Here is a 27,587-nt window from a genome sequence, read left to right on the forward strand (position 1 = left end):
GTTTACACTTGCTGTTTCTTTCTTGCCTATGGCTTGAGACCCTGGGAGGTTTTATTCTCCGGTGATTTCAGAAGAGAGACCTGCCGAGGATTCTGACCATTCCCATTTTCCTGGCATCCCTCCTGAGTACCTGATAAGGTACCTGTAGGTCTAAATTATTTTGATAAATGTCTGGCCATGAGTTAGTCTAAAAGCGAGACTCTTTGAGCAGCAAAGAATTCTTGGAAAAGAAGCTTGTATTTTACAGGATCCAAGTAGCTGCTGCTAAAGAATCATGCGGGTAGAGAACTGAGAACCTGACAGTAGCCAGAGAAGTTCTCTGTATCTTCTTATTAGAGCCACACAGAGATGGAAATTGTTTATCCCCAAAGGATTATGTAATGCAAACAGTTTTAGACATGAAGGAGGACAGGCAGGCATGTACTTCGGAAACATTGCTTAAGAGGGCATTCTCTGACAAAGAGGACAGCTAGTTTTTTTTTTTTTTCTTCTCTCTCTCTCAAAAATAAGGTAATAGTGGAAGTACCCTAATGATGTTCCCAGTTTACCAGAGAGAAGCCCTCATCTCCAGCCTTTATGGTGACTTTATATTATGGGGTTAGGACATGCACCTTCTTCACTTTTAAAAATTTACCATTGTTACAGTATTATCTGATACACAGTATATATTCAAATTTTGCCTGTTGTCCCAACTGTTTTTAAAAATAGTTGAGGTATGATTGGCATAAAATAAACTGCCTATGTTAATATATATGATTTGATCAGTTTTGCATATATTTGTGAAACCATCACCACCATCAAGATAATGAACATATCCAACACTGTTTAAAGTCACCTTATGCCCCTTGGTAATACCTTTCTCCTGTCTTTCTTGAGTTCCTCTCTCCATCCCTAGGTAACCATTAATTTGCTTTCTGTCCTTATAGACTTAGTTTACATTTTGTAACATTTTATATACATGGAAATGTACAGCATGTACTTCTTTTTTGTTTTTTAGCTTTTTTCCCCCACTCAGCAGAATCATTTTGAAATTCATCTATGTTGTTGCATCTATCAATAGTTGATTCATTTTTATCACTTACTATTATATTGTATAGATATACCAAAATTTGTTTATCCATGCCCTTATTGTTGGACATTTGAGTTGCTTTCAGTTTTTGACTGCGAACATTCATGTAGAAGTCATTGTATGGAGATAGGCATTTCTCTTGGGCAAATACCTAGGAGTAGAATTGCTGGTTAATATGTTAGGTGTATGTTCATTTTTTAAAAAACTGCTAAAATATTTTCCAGTGTGGTTGTATTATTTTACATTTCCATCAGTGATGTATGAGAGTTCTAGTTGCTCCACATCCTTGCCAGTCTTTTTAATTTTTGTCATTCTAGTAGTTATGAAGTGGTTTCTTAATGTGCATTTTACTGATGACTAATGATATTGAGTACATTTCTAATGTGCTTTTTGGAAGATGGCCTTCTTCTGAAAATACTGAAGAATGACTATCAAATCTTGGTTTTCTTGTAAAATCTGACTTTTGTCCTTGCCTCCATGATGTGAGTGAAAAAAGGAAAGAGGTAAAAGGGATAGGAGTGATGAGACATGGCCCTCTCTCACTGAAGGGAGAAAGGCTTAGAAGTGCAGCCCAGAAATGAGAGGTCTTGAGAGGATGCATAAAGTAACCAATAAATCTGATGAAACAAGGAGAGCAGAAGAGAAAGATTAGGGCCTGTGACTACTAAAGACGGCTTCTATTATCAATTATCTATCTATCTATCTATGTTCCTTCCTTCCTTCCTTTTTTTTTTTTTTAAGATTTTGTTTATTTGTCAGAGACAGAGAGAGCGCTGGTTCATGCACAAGGGGGGAAAAGCAGGCAGAGGGAGAAGCAGACTCTCCACTGAGCAGGGAGCCCAACGCAGGGCTTCATCCCAGGACCCTGGGATCATGACCTGAGCCAAAGGCAGACTTTTAACACACTGAGCCACCCAGACACCCCATTCTTTCATTTTCTTAAATCTACATGTTCTTGTAGTTCAGATTAAAAATCTGAATGAGATTTAAACTTCATTTGAAAGCATACACTGTCGACACAGCTTCCACTTTCTTCCTACTTACTCATTTGCTCTTCTGACACTTTTTGAGCTTGAGGGTTTTTTTGTTTTGTTTTGTTTTCTTCTCAAGGTTTCCAAGGATCTCCTATTTGGTATATAGGATGGCCTGTTTTCAGCCCTTACCGTTTTCTGTAGGTTCTGGCTTTCTTCACTACCTCTGTCTTCTTGAGACTCATCTTCTTGACTTTAATGACTACACTTAAATTTTTTTTGCTCCTTCTCCAGTGTCTTTGAGGGTTTCACTGCCTTCATGAACCTGGGTTTTGAGGAGGGCTATACTCAGTGTGCTGGTCCTAATTTGTTTGCACCAGCAGCTTCTACGGAGTCAGCCGTCCTTTCTGAGCATAGAGCTTTCCTTCCCGTCTTAAGCTCATATCTTTGCATGATGACTTAGTACTTTCTTTCTGGATATGACCGTGATAACAATCAGTCTGAAACTGTAGTTGCTTTTTATGTCCCTAGATTAATTTCCTCCCTAAGATTTGCCTTTTCCTCTCATGGTGCTGTCATTTTCCTAGTCTCCCAGTCTTGGAATTACCATGTCATCTTTGCTTCTTCCCTCTTCATTCATGTCTGTGAGACTTTATTTAATACCTTTCATCCCTGTCTCCATCTTTATGTTTGTACCACCACCATGCTAATTCAGCCTTTCATCACTTCCTGCCTGGATTGTGATAGTGGCTTCTTAACTGTTCACTCAGTTTCTAGTCTCTCGCCTGTCCAATTTACTCACTGATATCTCTGATAGATCTGGCTTCTCAACTCACTGGGTTATACATCGTTTCTTTTTAAAAAGTCCATGGTTTATACCAACCATGATTTATTTCTTTGAAAAGAAGTATTTTTGGGGTTCTCCTAATGGCATCCCTGACTACTTTACCTTATGCAACCTTATTTTCTGTGGCTCCTCTACACAAAACTCTGTACTAGAGCAAAAATGGTCTCTTATTCCTTGAATGCCCGATGGATCTGTATGATCACTGATGCTCCTTTGTCAGCTCTATTCCATTCTCTGAGAGAGTTCTTATTCCTCTTCCCATATCTGGTATCTTGTCCTAATTTCCAGGCTCCCTTCAATTTCCAGCTCTTTTGTGAGTTCCTGCTTGGTCATGTCAGCTTTAAGTAATCATTCCTTCCTTTGAACTTATTGTCTGTGATGGGCAATTGAACATTTTGCATTCTTTTTCATTTTTAAGGTACTTTTTCTCTCCAACCAGAGTTCAGCTGCCTTGAGTTTCAAGCCTCTGATGAGATCCTGTGGTGTGCCTGCCCTGTCCCAGATGCTTGCATTTATAATAACAATGCCTTACAGTAATTCTAGAAAGAACGATGCCTAACAAATGAAAAGGAAACACCAAGTTGTATGACTGCATTTTCTATGTCTTGTGTGTTGGAAACCAAAGGGCTTTGCTCATTCTGGCTTTTGAGTGCCTGTAGCAGGTCAGGTGCTTTCACTGATTCTCTCTCACTGAGTCCTAATGGTTTTTTGAGGCAGTTGTTACCCATTTTACAGTTGGGGATGCTGAAGCTCAGATGTCTTTGTGCCCAGGGTTACACAACAGCTAAGTGGCAGAGCTGGGATTAAAATATTTTCCATGTCTCTCTGAGTTGAAAGCCCTCTTCTTTTCCGTACCACACTGTCTTTTTGCAGGGATGGCTTGGCAAGACATTCATATGGGGGTCGTCTCTGAGATATCTTACACTTTGGATTATCTGTAATATTTCAAGTATATGGGAATGGAATCCAGTTGAGATAAAATAATTTACTTATACTATTCACTTGTATTTACTTTACTTGTTTCTTTCATCAACTCTCAGGGCTTGTGCAGTGTATAGTCCACCTAGAAGTCCTTTAAATAACGACCAAGGAAAACACAAATTAAGTATGGAGAATTCTGTAGGATAGAATTCTCCAGGCACGTGATTTTCATGTGTTTGATAGGTAACTATTTCTGGTTGTAAAGCAGAAATTTGGGGAATTGAGGCTGGCTCCTCAGAGGAAGCCAGGCAACATTTTCAGATTTACCTCAATGTGCCCTTCAAAAGGTGGTTCAATTATTTGGTTAGTAGTGTTATGGATTATAGGATGCTAGTTATGCTTCAATTTTTAAATGTAAGTACAAAAGAATACGTCCTAGAGCTCAATTGAAAACGAAGTTCAATCTTCAATCTTTGGGAGAGGGTCTCTCCCAAAAGCTACGTGCAAAGTAGTATTGTACATAGTATTTAGTGACTATCAGAGAGTGGGGAAATGTAAATGAACAATTTCAGCTGCCTGGGGGGTGGAAATAGTGATTCATAGACTTAAGATTTGGAACTCAGGTTGCCAGGGTGTCTCAGTTGGTTAAACATCCCACCCTTGATTTCTGCTCATGTCATGATCTCTCAGGGTTGTGAGATCAACCCCTGGCCCTGCCCCCCAAGCTCTGAGCTGGGTGTGGAGCTTAATATTCTCCCTCTCCCTGTTTTCTGCCGCTGTCCCCCGCCACCCAGCACCCCCCCAAAAGACTTGGAATTCAAACATTCTTGGCTTATTTTCAGTCAAACACGAGAGGCATCAGTAAGTTGTATGAATGGGAAACAGTTATTGATAATGTGGGAATACTTTTGAAAGAAATAGAAATCATCAACCTTATTTTATTTTATATAATGTCATCAAAATATACTTGTTTCCTCTATGCTAATTATTGAGTTAATGGAACCGCATTTTTAGAAAACATCCAACATGAGGGAGTTTATAGAATTCTCATGTGCAAAAGGGACATTTTCTACTTTGGCGAGTCTTATGAATCATATTGAAAACCATAGTAATTCACTTCTTAACAGTAATGCCATTAGCTACCTCTTTCTCAGCTCCTCCAACCATGGGAAACAGAAGTTGCTTTGTGGTTTTTTTCACCCATGTAATTATCACTAATCATCATTTCAGAGAAAGATGAGATCTCAGGATGAAAACATGATATTTCCTTGGCAGTATTGAATCTGAGTTGAAAAACATTTTTATTTCCTGAAATTGGGTAGAAGTTATGGGTAGAGATGTTTAGGCTAGCATTATGCTTGCTTTTGCTTATTGGTTCTTGTACGTCTACTTTTGGATATACTGCACCACCTCTGTGTTTTATATAGAGAGGGGACTCCATAAATGTTTCTTAAATTAATCATTCAGTATTTGTCTTTTTGTGACTGGCTTATTTCATTTAGCAAAATGTTCTCAATTCATCCGCGTTGTAGAGTACAATAAGATTTCCTTCCTTCCCTTTTTTTATTTTTAAAGATTTTATTTATTTAAGAGAGAGAGAGAAGCAATGAGAGAGAGAGAGAAAGAGAGAGAGAGAGTACACAAGCAGGGTTGGGGGCGGAAGGAGAGGGAGAAGCAGACTCCCCACTGAGCAGGGAAGCCATATGGGTTCAATCCCAGCACCTTGAGATCATGACCTGAGCTGAAGGTAGATGCTAACCAACTGAGGCACTCAGGCACCCTGAATTCCTTCCATTTTAAGGCTGAATGTATTCTTTTGTATGTACCTACTACATTTTGTTTATCCATTCATCTGGCAATGGCTATCTGGGTTGCTTCCATCTCTTTGTTATTGTGAATAATGCTGCTATGAACATTGGTGTGTAAATACTTCTTTGAGGTCTTCCTTTCAGTTCCTTTGGATATATACCTAGAACTGAGATGGCTAGATCATATGGTAGTTCTATTTTGAATTTTTTGAGGCATTGCCATGCTGTTTTCCATAGTGGTTGCCCTATTTTTCACTCCTACCAACAGTGCACAAGCATTCTACTTCTCGAAATACTTGCCAAAGCTATTATTTTCTGTTTCTTAAATAGTAGCCATCCAAATGGGTGTGAAGTGATACCTTGTGATTTTGATTTGCATTTTGCTAATGATTAACAATGTTGAGTATATTTTCACATCCTTATCGGCCATTTGTATATCATCTTAAGAGAAATGTCTATTCAAATCTTTTGCCCATTTTTTAACCAGATTATTTGTTTTTTGTTGTTGAGTTTTAGCAGTTTTTATGTTCTAGATATTAACCTCTCGTCAGATATGATTTGCAAATATTTTCTTTTATATTTCTAAAAATATTTTTGCAACTTTTATATTGATATAATTTCAAACTTACAGAAAAGTTACAAGACTAGTACAGGGAACTCCCATATAACCTTATTTCAGAGTTACTATTTTTTTGAAGGAGCACCTGGATTTCTTGACATTTTGACATTTTGTTGAGTCCTTTAAACAGAACGAATGACTTGCAGCTGTGGGAGATGTAAAAGTATAAACATAGTCCCTGTCTGAATATGCAAAACAAATAAGGATGTTTATAAAGCAACCACTGCAGATGAGAATAATACAAATAAGAACAAAAGTGAGAGGGGCCCAAAGTAAGAATAACTTGAATTATTAGAATTAGAGACCTGTCCCAGTGTTTCTCAACATGGGATTATTTTTTCCCCTAGAGAACTTCTTTTTTAAAAAGATTTTATTTGTTTATTTTAGAGAGAGCATGCACACACATGAACGAGCAGGGGGAGGGGCAGAAGGGGAAGGAGAGGGAGGGGGAAAGAATCTCAGGCTGACTGGTGCTCAGCAGGACCCCAACACAGGGCTCGATTTTGTGACCTGAGATCATGACCCAAGGTTGTGACCTGAGCTGAAACTAAGAGCTGACTGAGTTGACCTACTGAGCCACTCAGGTGCCCCTCCCCTAGTGGACCTTTTGCAGTGTTTGGAGAGGTACTGGTTGTCACAACTGCAGGATATGGGAGAATTTACATTACTCATGTATAGTGTGTAGAAACCAAAGATACAGCTAAACATCCTACAGTGCACAGGACATCCCCATACAATAAAGAAGTATCCAGCCCAAATGTCAGTAGTGCCAAGGCAGAGAAACCATGCCTTATCCTTGGGAAGCTGACTTTCCAGAAAACCTGTCTCGAGGACTTTGAAGGCTTCGGGCCCAGAAACTCTCTCAAACGCATCCGAACACTTGAATAACACAATGAAGACTCTGCCTGGTAAAATAATAAGGTGTGGGAAAGTATTTTCTCCTTTTTGTGCATAACCCACAATAAGAGGGTTTAGTTACTCTGCTTACTATACATTTTCTGTAGTAAACAGTCTAAAAATGCTTTGCCCGACTTTATTCTGTATTGCAGTCACTTATGTATGGCTAACATGTTCCTGTTATTGCATTCTTTTCTTTGCTACTTCCTGCTGTTAAAAAAAATATGTATGTGTGTGTGTGTGTGTGTGTGTGTGTGTGTGTATTTATTTATTTTTTCCTGAAAAAAGCCAACAGTACTATACAAAAGATCCTGAAGCTTAGAGAAAGCAAGCAGAGGTGTTGAGGGAATGTGCTTTAGATGGCTTCCTTTCAATACTCGGTTCACTGCAGAGGAGCTAGGTGTTAGTTCTGTTTTATCACTTAGTCTGGTAAGTTGGGAGAATAAAAATAGCATGGACTTTGACCTACTATAGGGCTAGATTTGAATCCAGGCCCATTCCTTACTAGCTGTCTGAACTTAGGCAAGTAAATTATATACTCTGAACTCCGTATTGCCTTCTCTGCTAGGGGCATAATATCTGCTTCACTGAGTGTGAAGGGCAGTGGAGTACAGTGGTTAAGCCTGTGGACTCTCATACCTAATTGCTTGGCTTCAGCTCTTCACTCAGCTACTTCTAGTTGTGTGCCCTTTGGTAAGTTTCTCAACCTTTTCTAGACCTGAGTTTCCTCATATGAAAAATGAGAATGATTATATTAGTATTTACCTTATAGGGCTGTTATGACATTAAATGAATTAATAAATGTAAAACACTTAAAGTGATACCTGGCACATAGTAGGCACAGTAAATGTTTGCTTTTTTGAGGGTTAATTTGAGATAAAGGATGTAAAGAACTCTGTAGTGTCTAGCAAAATCAGGTGCTTGATAACTAACTGGTTTTTCAAAATTTAAATTTTAGTAGGTGACAGCTTATTATAATATAATGCCATTGTATCAAAATTTCATTAGCTGCTGACGTTAAATAAGTAGGGATCTGATCTTAAGAAGTCTTCAGGATCCAAAAGAAAACTGGTCATTCTTTTGTTTCTTACTTGTCCCTGGCAAAGGCTCCTTTGGACCCAGGTTCACAATGTGCTTAAAGAATTGCAGGCCTAGCCAGACTTCTGTGGAACTACAAGGAGCAACTAGAACAGCCACTTGAGTGTGTGGAATGGTGAGGAATGTTTGGGTTAGAAATAGCTGTTTTTGTAGCCCAGCTTTTGTGAAAGCCCCCTTGGTAGGAGGAAGTAGAGAAATGGCAGGAAAAGTTTGATTGTTTTTGAACTCCCTGTTTATCCTTGGGGTGTGGGTGTTTCAGGTGTAGGGGCTTTTCCTTCTTGACAGCATAGGGGTTTAGAGTCACTCAGAGGTCGTTTATAGTAGAACCAAACATCCTGCTGTACCAGGCCCTGCTAGATATTTGGTTGTAGACATAGTTATAGAGCACACATGGTCCAGCCCTTTTTTAAAATATGAGAATATGTTATCTCATTGTAAGATAAAGTGTATGTAAAGGGTTTAACCTGGCATTGTAGTGCTTTATTGAGAGTTAGCTGCCATCATCATCGTCCTTACTCTTAAACTTATGTTTCAGTTTAGTTAGGAACTATTAATACATGTTAATATTAAAAAGTAAGGAACTATTAATATTTATTCAGAAATTCTGTTTACCTTTTTAAATTTTTCACTTTTTATGGACATATACATGTTCAAAAAAGTGCATGTCCTAATTCTACAGCTTGATGAATTTTCACAAACTAAACACATACATGTCTTCAACACCTAACTCAAGAAACAGAATGTTACCAGTACCTCAGAAGCCCCACTCCTGTTCCCTTCTTGCCATTATCTTTTAGTTTTTAGGAAAAAACCCTGTTTTTCTCTTTGGTGACATTCAAAGCTACTCATGCGTGGCTTTATGTAAACTCTTAATAGCTATGGCTGACAGTTATAGCTGGCCTCATTACGTGCTTTTATTTTCTTATGGTTTAAAAAGCACATCTCCTGGAAAGGGATTTCAGTCCTGCAGGCTGTTGCATTTGAGCATGGATAGGCTGAATGATCTCGTAGATCGTCCTCTGCAAATAGGTGATGTGTTCTTTGCTTTTATGTGTCTATACTGTAGAAGTACGTTGAAACCAGAAAGTTGTCCATTGTACTAAAAGAAAAGGAAATTGGCTTAGCTGCACAGACCTCTTAGACATCTTCTCTAAAAGCATTCCACACTCAAAAGAGCTCAAGGCACATAAAAGAAATCCTATGGTGGAGGAAGATGGCACAGTGCTGGGTGCACTTGTGGGTGCTCATCTCCTGTCATTGAACAAGGTGATAAGGCTGAAGGACTGGCTACTTCTGGAAGTAATGGACTTCAGTGTTTTCCCTTTGCTTTGTCTGGACATAATTAGAAAACCATGGGGAATTTTTCAGAAGGTAGCTTCTCAGAGGAAGAATAAAAATAAGGGGGTTGGAGTTCGAGGCTCTTTATATCTTCTTTTTGAAATCAAAGTACTAATCACATTAACTCTGAAAGCACCAGGACATTAGTCTTGTTTAGTACATCTTGTTTAACTTTTTTTGGGCCCAGCTAATGGCTCTGCTAAAATATTGTACATGCATTTCAGAATGTCATTAGTCATTTTTGGCCAGTGTTTTATTTCTTGAAATTTATTAATTAGCTTAAAAAATTAAGATATAATTCACATACCATAAAATCTACTCCTTTAAAGCGTGCAGGTCAAGGGATTTTAGTATGGGTATTTACCACCACTATCTCATTCAAGAGCATTTTCTTCACCCCTGAGATGAAACCTCGACCCATTAGCAGTTACTCTCCACATTCTATTTGTTTAGTTTTGACAAATAAATGTCATTAGCTATCTTTATTTCATAGAAGTCTTTTGCAGGGTGTCATGATAGTTGCGTGACCTTCTACATAGAGATTTGTCCCATCTAACGTCCATCCTAAAGTTGAGTTGGGGTTGCATTTTCAGCACCACCACCACCACTATGTGACTAAAATTGTCCTCAGACATAAGATGACATATGTTTAGTTACAATCACTTATGAAAATTTCAGTGCATGTGAACTACTGTGTAGTTTCCACGAAACTAACTGAGCCTGTTGAAGATTTCTGGTTGTCTGCCGAATCTGGGCTCTGTTTTATTAGCTTAATGGTTTGAGAAATCTGTTCTTCTGGCTTATATGGGAAGGTTTAAGTTTATTTGTTTCTTCATCTAGTTTTTGAAAAAAATACATAAAATGTATTTGTATTTACACTTAGTTGATTTCTGAAGGATTGGAATTGATTATTTCTACATGACTGAGATTAACTTAAAGTTCAGATTAATAATTTAGATTGATTTTTTGAATCTCTATTTTTATTATTTCAAAAGTAATATAGGCCGATTGAAAAATTTTTTTAGATATGTAAATGTTAGAAGAGTTGTTAAGTACAAAAAGAGAGTTGTCATCCTGCCTCTCACTTTATAGAGTTTATACTTAAACTATTTTTATGTCTAATCATATAATTAATTTTTACTTAAATTTTACTAAAAACTACTGCTTGATTTTTACTTAACTTTTAAATATACTATAGCAATGCTTATTTATTAAATTGTGTTGTTTTACATTCTAACACTGTTCAAAGTTTCTGAAGGTTTAAAAATTTTTTCCTTCCAAATGGTGATTGATTACTTAAGATTACTCTTAGTAATCTTTCGTAAAAATTACTGTGGTCTGCTGTACTCTGAAAACTATAAATGATGAGAGCAATTGAAGATGACACAAGGAAATAGAAATACATTCCATGCTCATGGGTTAGAAGAACAAATATTGTTAAAATGTGTATACTACCCAAAGCAATCTATACATTTAATGCAGTCCTTATCAAATTACCATTTTTCACAGAGGTAGAACAAACATTCCCAAAATTTATATGGAATCACAAAAGACCCCAAATAGCCAAAGCAACCTTGAAAAAGAAAAACAAAGCTGGAGGGATCACAATTCTGGACTTCAAGTTATATTACAAAACTATAAAGATCAAAACAAATGGCATTAAAAAAAAGCACAGTATGGTACTGGTACAAAAATAGACATATAGATCAATGGAACAGAATAGAAAACTCAGAAATGAACCCACAATTTTATGGTCAACTAATCTTTGACAGAACAGGAAAGAATATCCAATGGGTAAAAAACAGTCTCTTCAACACATGGTGTTGGGAAAAGTGGACAGTAACCTGCAAAAGAATGAAATTGGACCACTTTGTTACACCATACACAAAAATAAATTCAAAAATTGGAATGAATGGATGAAAGACATAAATGTGAAACCTGAAACCATAAAAATTGTAGAAGAGAACATAAGCAGTAACCTCTTGGACATCAGCCATAGCAACTTTTTTTCTAGATATATCTCCTGAGGCAAGAGAAACCAAAGTAAAACAAACTATTGGGACTTCATTAAAATAAAAAGCTTCTACACAGTGAAGGACACAATCAAGAAGACTAAAAGGCAATGTACAGAATGGAAGAAGATATTTGCAAATGACGTATCTGATAAAGAGTTAGTATCTAAAATCTATAAAGAACTTATAAAACAGAACACCCCAAAATGAATAATCTAGTTTAAAAATGGGCAGAAGGAATGAATAGACATTTTTCCAAAGAATACATATAGATGGCCAACAGACACATGAAAAGATGCTCAACATAAATCATCATCAGGGAAATTCAAATCAAAACCACGGTGAGACACCATCTCACACCTGTCAGAATGGCTAATATCAGCAACATAAGAAACAACAGGTGTTGGTGAGGATGCAGAGGAAGGGGAACCCTCTTGTACTGTTGGTGGAAATGCGAACTGGTGCAGGCACTGTGGAAAGCAGTATGGAGATTCCTCAAAAAGTTAAAAATAGAACTACCATAAGATCTAACAATTGCACTGCTGGGTATTTACCCAAAGAGTACAAAAATACTAATTTAGAGGGATACTGCACCTCAATGTTTATTTATAGCATCATTATATATACTAGCCAAATCATGGAAAGAACCCAAATGTCTATCGAATGGATAAAGAAGATGTGGTATATAGACAGAAGGGAATATTACTCAGCCATCAAGAAGAATGGAATCTTGCCATTTGCAATGACATAGATGGAGCTATAGAGTATTATTCTATGTGAAATAAGTCAGAGAAAGACAAATACCATATGAATTCACTCATATGTGGAATTTAAGAAACAAAACAAATAAGCAAAGGGGAAAAAGGAAGAGAGAGAGAGAGAGAGAGAGAGAGAGAGGCAAATCATCAAACAGACGCTTAACTATGGAGAACAAGAGAACAAACTGATGGTTACCAGAGAGGAGGTGGGTGGGAGGATGGGTTAATAGGTGATAGAAATTAATGGGTGAACTTGTTGTGACAAGCACTGGATGTTGTATGGAAGTGCTGAATCATTGTATTGTGCACCAGAAACTAATATTGCACTCTGTGTTAACTAACTGGAATTTAAAGAAAAACTTAAAAAAAAAAAAGATGGTATATATACACAATAGAAGACTATTTAGCTATAAAAAAGAATGAAATCTTGACATTTGTAATGACATGGATGAAGCTAGAGAGTAAAATGCTAAGCAAAATAACTCAGAGAAAGACAAATACCATATGAGTTCATATGAGAATCTGATGGTTACCAGAGGGAGGGGGGTAGGGGGAATGGGTGAAATAGCTGATGGGGATTAAGGAGTGCACTTGTGATGATGAGCACAGGGTGATGTTTTGCGCACCTGAAACTAATGTAACACTTAACCATATTGGAATTAGAATAATAATGATAATAAAAAAGAAGACATAAAAATGATTACCATCGTCTGTTCTGGGTCTAGTGGAACTCCTGAGCAACTGTGGAAATGTACATGCTTCCAAACTTGGGTCTGTTTATCATCATAGAAGGCTGTGAGTCCAGAACTCTTAAAGAGGCCTCCTCCCTCACAGCTTTTATCCAAAGGTTTTAGGACCAAATGACTTCTGTCTCACCTGAATTTTTTCAGGCACAAATATTTCATCAGGGTGATACAGTTGAACATGTACTTTTTCAGTGATTCTCATGAATAGGGTGGTATTTATCATGTACTATGTAAAAACATTAAATAGAAGGCATCAAAAGATTGCGGCTAACTGGATTCGCTAAACCGCCCCCCTCCCCAGCTCCTGATTAAATGCCTGTTTTTTTTTTCACTCTTGACCACATGGTCTCCTGGAGTTTCCCAAAGACACTTTGTAATTATGTAGGGATGCTTGATTAGAACTGCGTTCTTGGGAATCAGTAATTGTACCGAAGAAATGCCTTAGAGGTGGAAGAGATGGCTCTCGCAGTAACCTTTTTGAAGTACCAAAGAGGAATTTGGAAGAGAATCCTAAATTTATTTTAGGTCAGAAGTATCTGGGAAGGCTGCATAATGAAGGTGAACTACTATGTAAAATAAGCAAGTTGAATTTAGCTATCCCCTGAGCAACTACCTAATCATGGACTTGACATTTTTGAATGTGCAATAATGTTTTCATTCTATTAGGGTATCTTGTAGCAAATTAATATTAGGATGTATATATCTGTATCTTCACTGTATTTTTAAAATGGTTTAATATTCTTCTCATCTGCCACACTCTTTCATTCATATGTAGTATCATATACTGGAGTTATGTGGCTATTGGACTGTGACTTGACATTGATAATGGACTGGAAAAAGTTGTAAAGAGCCAAGCAAACCATCTTCTACTATATGAATAGTTAATCAGCAATAGGAGTATCTTGCAGAAAATGCTGGAGTTTTAATGGATATTAGATAGGACTCACTGTTGAAAGAGAAAACGGAAAAACAATGCCACACAGTGTAAAATGAGGTAAGGTTACACATACTCTGTATTCCCTGTAAAACAGTGAAGAATTGGTAGGCTCTGAAGTTTACCTAGTGTGTTCAACAGTCCACAAAAGGTTGGGCTTTACGCTTATTAAATAGTACTTAAAAAGATTGTTTTTGTTTTTTTCCCTATATACTCTCTCACCCAAAGGTGAATTCATTTCCTTGTATAATCACCCTGTCAAGTGTTAATTATTTCTGCAAATTCTTATTGTGCTCCTACTATGTAGTAAGCATAGAATTTTGGATAAATATTGAACTTTGGATAGATCAACGGTCAGTTGGGTTCGTTGAATGGAGAGAACTTCTATTTGTCCCAGGTAAACCTTACCCTAAGGAAAGAACTGGGAGATTGAAGAAAAAGTGTGCTGATCTACAAACCAGAATTGGGAAGACAAAAGTGGTGATTGTTTGGGAAAGAGTGTGTTATCAAGAATCCACTCCAACCAGTATATCTGGCTCTGTGGTTGTTCTGAGGGTAACTGAAAACTTTCTAAGCCTTTGACACAATAAGGAAGTTGTTTCTCCTATATGAAAAACTTATACTGGGGAGCATGTTTTGTTTTACTTTTTTTTTTTTTTTTTTTTTTGCTTTATCTCATCCAACAAGCATTTATAAAGTATTTGCTTACTCTGTGTTAACCAGGGTGCTAGGTATTCAAAACTGGTGTTAAATCATTAGACTTGTGCTTAAGGGTCTTAGTATCTACGTTTTTATAGGAAAGAATTTTAAAAGTTCACTTCCTAGAACTCTGTGAATGTTTTATATAATTTTAAGCTTTGTGTAAGAAATAGTAAATAGTTTTAAAGGGGAAATTGGTGTTTTGGAAGTAACATGTCTAAAACTAAGGTGAAAAAAGTATTCTTTTTCTAACTTAAAAATGCCCAAACTAGGGGCACCTGGGTGGCTCAGTAGTTCAAGTGTCTGACTCTTGGTCTCAGCCCAGGTCTCTATCTCAGTTTTTGTGAGTTCAAGCCCCACATTGGGCTGCATGATGGGTGTGGAGCCTACTTAAAAATCTTATGTATATATTCTTATATATACAATATAAATATATAATATCCTATATAAAAATAAAAATACCCAAACTAAAAAACTCAGATGCTATAAAAACAATGTTCAATAACAAATGAAATTCCCTTCTACTCTAGTTCTTCCCTTCAGTTCCAGATCTCTAGATTCCCTTCTACTCCAGATCTCCCTCCCCAGAAACAACTATTGTTTATCAGCTTCCTGTTGCCTATTTTGAGTAATAGTTTAAGCATGCACAAACATATGTGATTCCAGTTCCCTTTTCATACAAATGGGAACATATTACATAAACTGTACTGCTCCTTGTACTTTCTAAGGTCAAGTGCATTCCTTTTCACTGGCTGCTCAGTATTCCATTGTCTGGGTAAACTGTTCATTATTTAACCATCCCTTGCCAAGGGACATTTTAAATTTCCCCACGTTTTTACTGTAATACACAATTATATATAAAAATTTATCTTTTTTTTTTACATATATCTTTCCCATGTTTGTATCTTTGGGATAAATTTCTAGAAGTGGAATCGCTGGGTCAAGGAGTATATACTTCCAATTTTGATACATATGGTCAAAAGGAGGTTCATAGGGGTTGACTAATTGATACTTCCATTAGGTGAGAGTGCCTGAATCCACACATTCTTACCAGAACACTGCATTTTAAAACTTTTTGACCTTTGCCTGTTGGCTAGGTGAAAATTTTATCTCAGTTTAACTTTTCTTTCTTTAGACTAAAGTTTACCATCTTTTTATGGATTATAAGCCATTTGTTAGTATTTGTTTTGTGAACTTCTGGTTTCATGTCCTTTGCCTTTTTCTTATTGCTTTGTTGTTCTTTTTCTGATCAAGTTGTAAGAGTTCCCTTCTCTCTCTTGGGGCGCCTGGGTGGCTCAGTCGTTAAGCGTTTGCCTTTGGCTCAGGTCATGATCTCAGTGTCCTGGGATTGAGCCCCACATAGTCCCACATCAAGCCCCACATCAAGCCCCACATCAGGCTCCCTGCTCAGCAGGAAGCCTGCTTCTCCCTCTCCTACTCCCTCTCCTTGTGTTCCCTCTCTTGCTATCTCTCTCTGTCAAATAAATAAATAAAATCTTAAAAAAAAGTTCTCTTCTGTCTGTATAAGAAGATTTGTCCTTTGTCATAGGTGCTGCCAGTATATTTTGCATTTTGTTTTTATGTTTTGACTTATGGCAATTTTTTCTTTGTGTATTAAAAAAAATTCTTATGCTGTCAAATTTAGCTTTTTTTTAATTAAAAATTTTTTTTATTTAACTCTTTTCTTTGATAGTTTTGGGATTTTGTGTTTTACTTAGAAAGCACTTTCACATTTAGAGGCCTGAAAGACTGTTTATTGTTTTCTTCTAGTATTTTCATAGATTAATTATTTTTACCTTTGCTCAATCAGAATTTATTGTTATGAGAAATGAGGTAGGTAGAAATTTAGTTTTATTTTTCCAGCCTGCTAGAATCTGTCTTTTCTCCACCTATTTGAAGTACAGTTTATTGTGTACTAAATTCTTATATAAGTGGGTCTATTGCTCAACATTTTTCTATTTCATTGCTTTTCATGTGTGTGCAAACTTTTAATTATTATAACTTTATAGTATTTTATTTTATTTTTTTTTAAGATTTTATTTATTTATTTGACAGAGATCACAAGTAGCAGTGAGGCAGGCAGAGAGAGAGGGGGAAGCAGGCTCCCTGCTGAGCAGAGAGCCCGACGAGGGGCTCGATTCCAGGACCCTGAGATCATGACCTGAGCCGAAGGCAGCGGCTTACCCCACTGAGCCACCCAGGCGCCCACTTTATAGTATTTTAAAGTCTAGAATTTTCCTGGCTATACTAGCATGTTTCATTTTATTATCTGACCTTTAGAATCAGTTTATCTGATTGCAAACGATAAGAATGACAAAAATTCCGTTAGTATTCTTATTGAGATTGCATTGCCTTTATAATTTAATTGAGATAAGTTGATAATTTTACAATACCCAGGACCAGGATACTTTTAAAATTTATTTGTAACTGTATTCTGGATTTCTGGAGTCTTAAAGTTCATTTAGATTTTTTAAGTTTGTTATTAAACTTATTCTTAGGAATTTTTTGTTTAGTTATTGCTCTTATAAATGGGATCTTTTTTGGTATAACGTTTTCTGAGTTTTTTGTTCATAATAGTTTTTCCAGTTTCATATATATCATATTAAATGTAAATGCTGATAATTTTGTTTCTTCCTTTGCTGTTTGGGTTTCTCATTTCTTTCTATCTTCTAGTTGTATTGACTCATACTTTTTGGGTAGTGTTAAAATAATACTGGTGATAATGTGTATGTTTTTTTCCTGAATTGAGTAGAATTATTTCTAGAATTTTATCATTAGTCATAATACAGGCCTTGGATTTCAGATACACACATTACCCCCCGCCCCCGCCCCACCATATAATCATGTTAAGGAACTAGAACTACTTTTTGGTTTTACTGAGAATTTTTAAGGGGTGCCTGGGTCGTGCAGTCAGCTGAGAGTCCGACTGCCTCTTGATTTTGGCTCAGGTCGCAATCTCGGGGGTTGTGGGATTAAGCCCTGAGTGGAGCTCTGCTCAGTGCAGAGTCTGGTGGGGACTCTCTCCCTTTCCCTCTGCCCCTCCACTCTGTATGCTCTTTCTCTCTAAAATAGAAAAATCTTAAAAAAGAATTTTTAAAATAAGGAATTTATGTGGAATTTTATCAAACATATTTCTAAATTTATAAATATTATCATTTTTCTCCTTTGATCTGCTAATGAAATCTGGTAAGTCTCCTAATATTGAACCATCTTTGTCTTACTAGTAAAAGCCTCACATGATCAATCATATATTATTCTTTTAAAATATTGATGGATTCTGTTTATTGATATTTTCATTAGGATTTCTACATTAATATTTACATGAATATCTGTATGAATCATGAATGAGATGGTTTTAGGCGTTTTTATCTTTTTTAAAGGGTGCTTGAATAGGTGTTTTTCTGGCAATATACAAAGAATTTTAAATCTTTCTATCTTTTATTCCCACACATTTAACTATGATTAGAATTATCCATTCCTTTGAAAACTTGGTAGAATTTGTCAGTGTAACTGTTTGGGCTTGGTGCTTTGTGAGATACGGCTTTGATATATTTCTTAGTTATAACATAGATTTGTTAGCCTATTTTGATTGAGTCTAACATTAATTAATGACATGATGTTTATAAATTTGACACTATTTGTGAGAGTTTAGGTGATCATTTTTAGCTGTTGGATCTTCGTCAACATAGGACAGCAGGACAAAGTCAAGCTTTGGGGAATTTGCTGAGGGATAGCAGAATTTACCATGGAAAGATGAACTATAGCCAGGTCTTGAAGGGTTGGCATTTTCTCATTCATGTTAGTCAAACCGTGTATGTTTGACTGGAGGAGGAAATGGTTAAGGATTATGTCAGTCATTTTTAAGCTGATCTGGTAGAGTTATTTGCAGGTTGTACAGTGTTCATAGAGGATTCTAGGCAGTAGAAGGCTTCTTTAAGTCTTCTTTCGTTTGAATTTTTTGTTAATTTTTATATTTTTTTATAAACATATAATGTATTATTAGCCCCAGGGGTACAGGTCTCTGAATCACCAGGTTTACACACTTCACTGTGCTCACCATAGCAGATACCCTCCCCAATTTCGTTTGAATTTAACCTCAGTGTTTTGGCCAATACATTTTTATTTATTTATTTATTATTATTTTTAAATCGAAAATCTGTTTATTGGGATAGTGTTCCACTCATCTTGATTCAGGGTATTTTAGTGCTGCTTCCACCTGAAGGAGAATCCTTCTGTAAGTCTTGCTTTCCCTCCTGTGCGCTGGCAGAGGACAGCGGAGCAGCCGACACACAGAACTACCATGTGTGCGTGGCTGAAGACAGGATTTTGCAGCATCCTGGGCACTTGGTGTCCATGGAGTAGGAGTTGGGGCTTTGCACCGGGAGCTGCTTCCTGTGCTTCCTCTTCTCCTCTCCTGGGGTCAGGTGTAGGAGGTCCTTCATGAGGGCCATGTTCTCGTGGGGAGGTTGTCACCACTGGCAAGGTGGCCAATACATTCAGAAGGTCTTCAACTTGTAAACACCTCACAGCTCACAGTATTTTCATGCATGGCGCCCAGCTCTGTAAGTGCTTTTCTGTCTTTTGGTCTCACTTGCTAGGTTTTGTTTTTGTTTCTTAGTGTTAGAAAAACCTTTTTATTTATTTATTTATTTATTATTTATTTATTTATTTTTAAAAAATTTATTAACATATAATGTATTATTTGCCCCAGGGGTACTGGTCTGTGAATCGTCAGGCTTACACATTTCACAGTACTCACCGTATCACATACCCTCCCCAATGTCCGTAACCCAACCACCCTCTCCATACCCCCCAACTCTCCCTAGCAACCCTTAGTTTGTCTTGTGAGATTAAGAGTCTCTTATGGTTTTATTAGGCTAAGGTCATAACACAGTCACTGCAGATGACATTCTACTAGATTCCCAGTTGTCATGAGACCATTTTTTAAAGAGGGTCATACATGAAGAATTGGTTTTATGCCTTGAAGAAGGAGTGGAAAGAGCACACAGGCTTTGAATCAATGAGATGTGAAGTCATGTTACTTTTGCCATTGAACTGATTATTAGACTTCTTTTAGCCTTCATCTGTAAATAGAAAATAGGGATAATAATATGTACTTTGCAGGGTTTTGTGAAGATTTAATGAGATAATGTATCTGATGAACCTGGAGCATAATTAGCATTTAATGAATTTTGTAATAAATTCATTCCTTTCCCTTAATAGCTTATAATTTAGTTTTACTGCATGGTTTTAAGTCTGGTTTCACTTCATTCATTCATTCTAAAACCATTTATTGAGCACCTGCTCTGTTTCAGGCACTGTTCCAGGGAGCTTAGAGCAACGATTAAGGCAGGCAGTGTCTGTGTTTTTATGAAATTTGCATTCTAATGCATAGGTAGAAAGAGATTAAAAAAAAAACCTAGAAAATATCAGATGAGTGATTAGCAATGTGGCAAAAAAAAAAAAAAAAAGAAAAAGAAAAAAGAACATAAACAAGGAGAGATCGAAATCCAGGGTTAGAAGTACTTCTTTAGATTGGATGGACAGGAAAGGCCTTTTGGATAAAGTGACATTTTACGGAGACCTGAATAAGAAGGAGCCAGCAGTATTAAGATCTGGAAGTAGAACATTTCAGGCAGAGGCACTGGGTAGCAGAAATGTGGTAGTGAGCTTGTTCTGCTCCAGGAATAGAAGGATGGAACTAACAATTCAGACAAGGGCCAGATCTGGAGGGCCCTCATAGGCCAGCATCTAGAGTTTGATGTGAGGGGAGTTTGGAGTTTCTCTAAGCCTAAAATCTACGGATGTGTGTTAATTATCATGGCTGAACTATTGTGGTAATAGTTTAATCTCAGCATGCACCCAGATAATACACATAATATTATCCTTCAGGGAGAATGAGAACGAGAGCCTTATCTTAATATAGTGAAATAAGTGGATTAAAAATTAAAGTGAGGCCTAATACACATAACTAATTTTTATGTTAGGTAATGAGAGGTAATTAAAGTAATATGCTCATATAATTAACTTTTAATTATTTTTCTTAGTGACATTTAGTTTATGATAACTCTTCTTGGGATATTGTGGCATAATATGAAAAGTTATGACCACATAAGTAACGAATTTGTTCTGAACATCACTCATATTTGATGGTAGCTTAGAATAAAGATAAAGGCATATTTTTTAAAATAAAATTTTTAGAGTAGTTTTAGGCTTGCAGAAAAGTTGTAAAGTCAGTACAGAGAGTTCCCACATACTCTACATCCAGCTCTGCCTTTACTAACGTCTTATAGTAGTATGGTACCCTAGTCAAAATTGAGGAGCAAATATTGATACATTGTTAGGAAATGAAATTTTTACTTGCAAAGCAATTCTGATGTTAATGACCCAGAGTTAGTGCACACTCATAGGCTGAGGTCACAGTTCTCCACAAGACTCTTCTCATTTGATACATCAGCCGGAGGCTTCGGGGTTGCTAGACTACCTGTGTTTCTGACCAAGGAGCTATATAAATTCAGAGGTTTCCACTAACTACTCCTCAGGTTCAATAATATCCTGGAATGACCCAGAACTTAAGAAAGTGCTATACTTATGATTACAGTTTTACTATAAAGAATATAGAGCAAGACTAACCAATGAAGTGATGCATAGGGCCAGGTGTGGGAGGGTCCCAGATGGGAAGCATCACCCTGAGGCACATTGATGTATATGGTTACCAACCAGGAAAGCTCACCATGGAATGGCTCTCAGTTTGGGTTTGTCAGATGCTTTTCTCATGATTAAACTGGGGTTACAGGTTTTTAGGGAAGAAGACCGTAGAGCTAAAGTGCCATTCTTACCACATTATATCAAGGGTACATAATCAACATGACTTCGGACTGTTGATGTTGACCTCAGTTATCTGACTGAGATAATGTTTATCACCATAGAGTTAGTTACTCTTTCCTTCCTTCCCCCCCTTTTCATACTGTGCTCTTCGGAAAGAAGTTACTATGTGCAGTCCACACTTAAGGACTGGGGAATTATACTCTGCCTCCTTGAGCATGGAGTAAGATTTAGGAATTTTTGATAGAAAGAGAAAAGATTTGAAATGTGCAAGTCATTAGAATCTGTTAACCTTTTTCAAATATTAGAAAAATGGAATCTTGGAGCTGGATGGGACCTGAAGGGGCCATAGTTTGAGACAGAGTCCTCTGGTGGGGAGAGGGACTGTAATAACTCAAGGACTGCATTCACACATTTCTGTCTCAAATTGCTCTCTGTGGAGTGGGATGTGACCTATGGTAACCTTGCTGAATGAAAAGCCATTAGTCTTCTCCCAACCGTCCCCCTCATCCTCAACCTTCAAACGTGTTTTGTGATAGGAAATACAGTAAGAGCTGCTTTTTTCCATGTGTACGGTGGTTGTGCACATTATTTAATTTCAGCTTATTAAAGTGGTGTGCATGCTATTTTCCATGAAATTTAATTCTTCTATAGGTTGATTTTTATAGAACTTGAATTTTGATTTTGTTATTGTTATTTGAAAGGTTCAACTTTTGGCTTATGGGAAAATTGTTCTAATGTGTTATGTATGTTCAGATTCTGTGGTCTGGGATGTCAAATTATTTGTAAGACTGTTTATAGAGTAAAGATCAGATATTAAATCTGATAGTTGGTGAGTGGGAAAAAATACATTCTGATTTCGTTGAAGTATTTTGAGAACCCTGCTGTGACAGGTGTCCTCATGCAAATAGCTGTCCTCATGATAAAACTCTAGCTTCCAGCCACATGCAAATAATATGAAATTTTAAGTCAGAATATTCACGGAAAGGCATTTGGTCTGCGATTGGGGGAAGAGAAGTTGCTCACCTTGTAGTTTGATTTGCATCTTTTTAATATTATTCTTTCAAGTGCTCCAAGCAACAGACATCATTTGTAACATCTAGAAACACTTAGCCTCTTTTGTGCTCATTATAAAACATGCAGTTCTTAATGGGCTGATTAATCCAAACAACACCCTCTGAGAACAAGAGTTACCTCCACTTTGACCCTGGGGGTGATGGTAACATGATCTGTTTTGAGGCAGTGGCTGAACCTGGTAGATTAGTTTTGGTTGTCTTGATTGGGTCCATATCTAACTGAACAAAAAGCTGCTTCTTGTACGTTAGCTGGTGAACCTCACTCTACCATGCAGGGAATAACACTTCTAGGGAGAAATGTTACTTATGGACTGGAGGGTGGGGAAATCCCACCCAGACAACAGGCTCTGTAATGTATTGCTGTACCTTTTCATCTTCAAAATGTGGGTCCATCAGTAAGTATTGTTTTCCCCAAGAATTTTTCCAACTTTGTCTGTCTGTCTGTCTGTCTATCTATCTATCTATCTATCTATCTCTATCTACAACAAATATGCTCTTTTTCTAATTAACTTTAGATCAGGGTTTCTCAACCTAGATATGGTTGGCCTTTTGGGCCAGAGAATTCTTCAGTGTCGTGGAGGCTGGCCTGTTCATTGTAGGATGTTTAGGAACATCCTTGACTCCTGCTCAACCCACACCCCCACCCCAGACTGTGACAAACCAAACTGTGTTCAACATTACCAATATCCTTCAGGAGGCAAACATCACCGCTAGGTGGGAACCACTGCTCTAAAGTTAGCAAGACAAACTTCAGACCCCAGTTTTGACTGTCATGTTTAACTCCTCAGTGCCATGCATCACCACCAGCCTCCTTTTCTCTCAGAGATATTTTTTGTGCCTGTTTCTGGTGTTTCAGGATTTGGTTTAGAAGATAAAGCAGGAATGAATAACTTTGTATAGGGAATTTATCTTGACACAATGTTGAACAGTTTTAAAGTAATTCGAATTATATTTACAAATTAAGTACATTTCCCCAGGTGAATTTAAACTATCTTGTCACTGCTTAATTACATTTCTATCTACTTTTAAGAAAACCACAAACATTCCCCCACTTACCTCTTTGTAAATCTTCACAGGGCTTCCCCAGCAGTTTTTGTTTACAGCTCTTTGATCTCAGAGTGGTTTTGTGCTAGTGATTTCAACTAGTTGTCTCCCTAAAGACCTAAATGGGTAGATCTCAGGGAAATCCCTTTACTACTTTCCCCTAAATCTGAACTTAAAGCCATGAAAGGGAATACTTTCTTTTCAATCAGGGAACCAACCATCAATCACAGATTTCCTCCTCTCTACCTCTTCCATTTCAAAGCTGAGAGTTTAGGAAACCCTGGCCTGGGAATACTTAAAGGAATAAAATCTCTACGGCTTTCTTTGAACATCTTATGTATGTTGTCGATAAAGGTTCATGCCGTTTGCTTAGATGCCGTTACGAAAGAATAAAGTAAAGCAAAAGAAAACCTGCAAGCATCATCTCTTGCTCCCATCATCTTTTCCTTTTGGATATGTATACATCCAAAAGATAGGTTAAGAGGTTGCTTCTGACCAGGGGCTGGAGTTATTTTTGGGCTGCATCTCTGCTACTCTGCTTCCGAATCTACCTTTCATCCTCAATTTTTGAAAGTATCTTTTACATCAATTAACACATTGTCTTCTTTTGAGTGATCTGAAGAAATAAGAAACCCTGAGTAGAACGTATACATGGAAGGATTGCATGGGTATCAGCTTTGTAACTGTATTTTTCCCTCTGTGGGACTCATTTAATTTGAATGCTCTCCCTTTTGCAGCTGGTACCCTTGGCTATCCTGGGGAAGCGGAGGAGCATAATGATTAAGGGCTCCAACATTGGAGTTGGAAGGATCTGCATTTAAATTTGATTATGCCCATTCCTAGCTCTGTTTCCTAGCTTTTCTGCACCTCATTTGTAAAACAGGTGTTAACAACAACAGTTTCACAGGATAGGAATGTGGATTAAATGGGATAATGTCTTTTACAGGTACGTGGTAGGAGCTCAGTGAAGTGTGCTTCCTGTCCTTTCACTCCCTTCCTACTTCTCTTATCCTTCACCTACTAAAGCCAGTCAATTCCGCATACTTTGGATAATTCGGAATGAACAAAAGGTCATCCTCTCCCTATGTTCACTCTGCCTATCTTTTCTAAGCCTCAACACCCCAAGTGTGTTCATGCCCCAGGACCTTTACATTTACTCTTCCCTTTGCCTGGCACATGCTTCTCAGATATCCACATGGCTTGCTCCTTCACTTCCTTCAGGTCTCTATTCATATGTCACTTATCAGAAAAACCTTCTCTGGGGGCACCCAGGTGGCTCAGTCAGCTAAGCGTCTGACTATTGATTTCAGCTCAGGTCTAGAACTCAGGGTCGTGGGATCCAGCCCTGTGTAGGGCTCTGTGCTGGGCGTGGAGTCTGCATAAGATTCTCTCTTGCCTCTCCCTCTGGTCCTCCCCTCGCACATTCACAGACAGTCTCTCTCTCTCTAAAAAAGATAAATAAACAAATAATGTTTAAACAACAAAAAAAGGAAAACCGTCTCTGACCATTGTATGTGAAATAGGGGCTTGCTCCCTTTCCTGGTACTTCCTAACTTCCTTGCCCTTTTTATTTTTTCCCTATGCCACTCAGCATCTATTGATATATTTTTGTTTCTGTACCAGTTATATCTCCCCACTAGAATAGAAGCCTCTTAAGGACAGGGACTCATTGCTAATTGCCATATTGCTCAGGCTTAGGACAATACTTGGCCTGTTTTGGTACTTAATAAATATTTGTTAGATGCATGAATAAATAAATATTGTTTTTTATTCATGCTACATTTTTGAGGTTTTCAAGAAAAAAACACTGTGGATTGAATTAAAGAATAGTTAAAATATTTAACTCTTATTATTATTCCCTCAAAATATTTTTTATTAATGTATTTATTCAACTTAAAGGGGACCAATTTTAGCCTTCACTGTTTTATATTAAAATATGATTTCTTCTGAGGCTTTTTTCCTTTATACAGTTTTAATTTTAGAGAACTTTTAATTGTATCATTAACATTCCTGTCTGTAGGTCACTGTTGTATGGTGGATTGGGAAAACAGGGAGAGTCCTATATTCTACTTATATCAATTTTTTGTGACCTTCAGCTGATTGTCAAAATCCCAGTACTTTTTCCTTTCTATGGAGAAACTGAAATACATGATACACTGAGGTAGATTTTCTCAGTAACCTAAATTGGTGTCAAGAAATAGTTTGTGATCAAACCCCAGTTGGCTACTATAGGGAAAAATCTGAATTGCTTTTTAAAAATTAAATATTGAAAATTAAATTAAATTTAAAAAATTAAAGTTAAAAGAAAATTAAAATTAAAAGGAAAATTAAATATTAAGTAGCATGCAATATTTAAACAACTGGAGTTGTGGTCATTTTAATTTTAGCAATCTGATGATAATTACACTTGTCAGCCAAATGATTTGCCAAGTATCTTTTTTTTTTTTAAGATTTTATTTATTTGAGAGAGAGAGAGAGTGAGCGAGAGAGAGCATGGAGCAGGGCAGAGGAAGAAGGAGAAACAGATTCCCTCCTGAGCAGGGAACCCAAAGACGATGAGGATCTGGGGCTCAATGCCAGGACCTTGGGGTCATGACCTGTCCTGAAGGCAGACACTTAACTGACTGAGCCACCCAGGTGCCCCTTGCCATGAATCTTTAAAACTTTCACCTAAGACGCTGTTCTATTTCTGCTCTATTTATATATGCTTTACCTCTGATTCTGTACCTGGCCTCCTTTCGATTAAAAAAGCATTCTAAGAACAGGAAAATCTGGTATCCTTATGAATTCTATGACTTTCATGTATTATCTGTCTTTTTATTTCAGGTAGAGAACAATGATAAACAGTTTAAACAGTTTTTTAAAAAACTTTGATAAGTGATTTTTTTAATGAACTAGTTCATGACTTCTGGCCTTTTTTTTTTTTTTAATGAGATTGCATAATGTTTTTCATTTTCTGTTTAGTACCACCTGTTCTGAGAGTGTTATACTTTGCTTCATACTTTATTTGAGAAAACAAAGACCTATAAATAAGTCTTTTTAGTGTGGGAATGATGAGATTTATTAAATGTTTACTAATATTCATATGGTAGGGTTTTTTTTTTTGTCCTTTTAGTAATAAGGGAAAAAGCAAAAATATTTATCACATTATTTACTGTACCTACCAACACCATCCCTAACATTTGTGATTTTTATCTTGGAGGTTTATCCATTTTTAGGACCAGTCTTTTCTGAAATATGAAAATAAAACCTTTGCTTTGAAGGACATTTTGCACTTGGAACGAAGGAAAATTTGTTAAGTAAGTGGATTTTATATCCCGTGGAGCTGGAGAAGTAGTAATATTTTATGTCTAGAACCCTGGGATGGATAACATGGTTTGATGTAAGATTGCCCGTCCACAGCCATTCCCACAATGAGGACTGTTTAAAGCAGAATCATCTGTATTTTCTGAGTTTTATGTACATCAGCAAATAATTCCAACTATGTTTGTTCCCCTGTGCCAAGGGGTTCTTGTGTTGTGGTGATGCAGCTTGGCATAGCACAGCCCTCCAGCAGGGCAGTGCCTGGCTGTTTGTGCCACGGAAACTGTACTCAAGGGACTCAGGCAGGTTGTTTTTTCTTTTCTTTCTTTCTTTCTTTCTTTTTTTTTTTTTTTCCCAAACTGTGTCCACTTCCTCCAGCACATTTCTGTTTTAGTATTTTTTCCTCTCTCACAGAGTCTCAGCCCAAGATAAATCTAACTCTCCATAGTATATGGGAATTTGGGGGCTTGTATTATCTACAAAGTAGGATGTTGTATAGAGTCACATTGCTTAATCCTGGTTAGCTCCGTGTCACGCAGAGTTTGAGTTTGTACAGCCATTTCCAGCTCTCCTTCCAATTTCTCCTACTTCCAGCCACTGTCTAATCTGGGCTGGAGCTATT

General features: G+C 37.1%; 1 protein-coding gene and 1 pseudogene across 1 annotated transcript in view; one reads left to right on the forward strand and one right to left on the reverse strand.

Annotated features, from left to right (window-relative positions):
- PPM1L (protein phosphatase, Mg2+/Mn2+ dependent 1L) overlaps nt 1–27,587 on the forward strand; it is a 279,379-nt gene that overhangs the window by 14,985 nt on the left and 236,807 nt on the right. The window lies entirely within an intron of this gene.
- LOC116854305 lies at nt 18,882–19,168 on the reverse strand (annotated as a pseudogene).

The sequence above is a fragment of the Lontra canadensis genome, unplaced genomic scaffold (genome assembly GCF_010015895.1).
Source record: "Lontra canadensis isolate GAN:19392208 unplaced genomic scaffold, GSC_riverotter_1.0 scaffold90, whole genome shotgun sequence".
Taxonomy (NCBI): Eukaryota; Metazoa; Chordata; class Mammalia; order Carnivora; family Mustelidae; genus Lontra; species Lontra canadensis.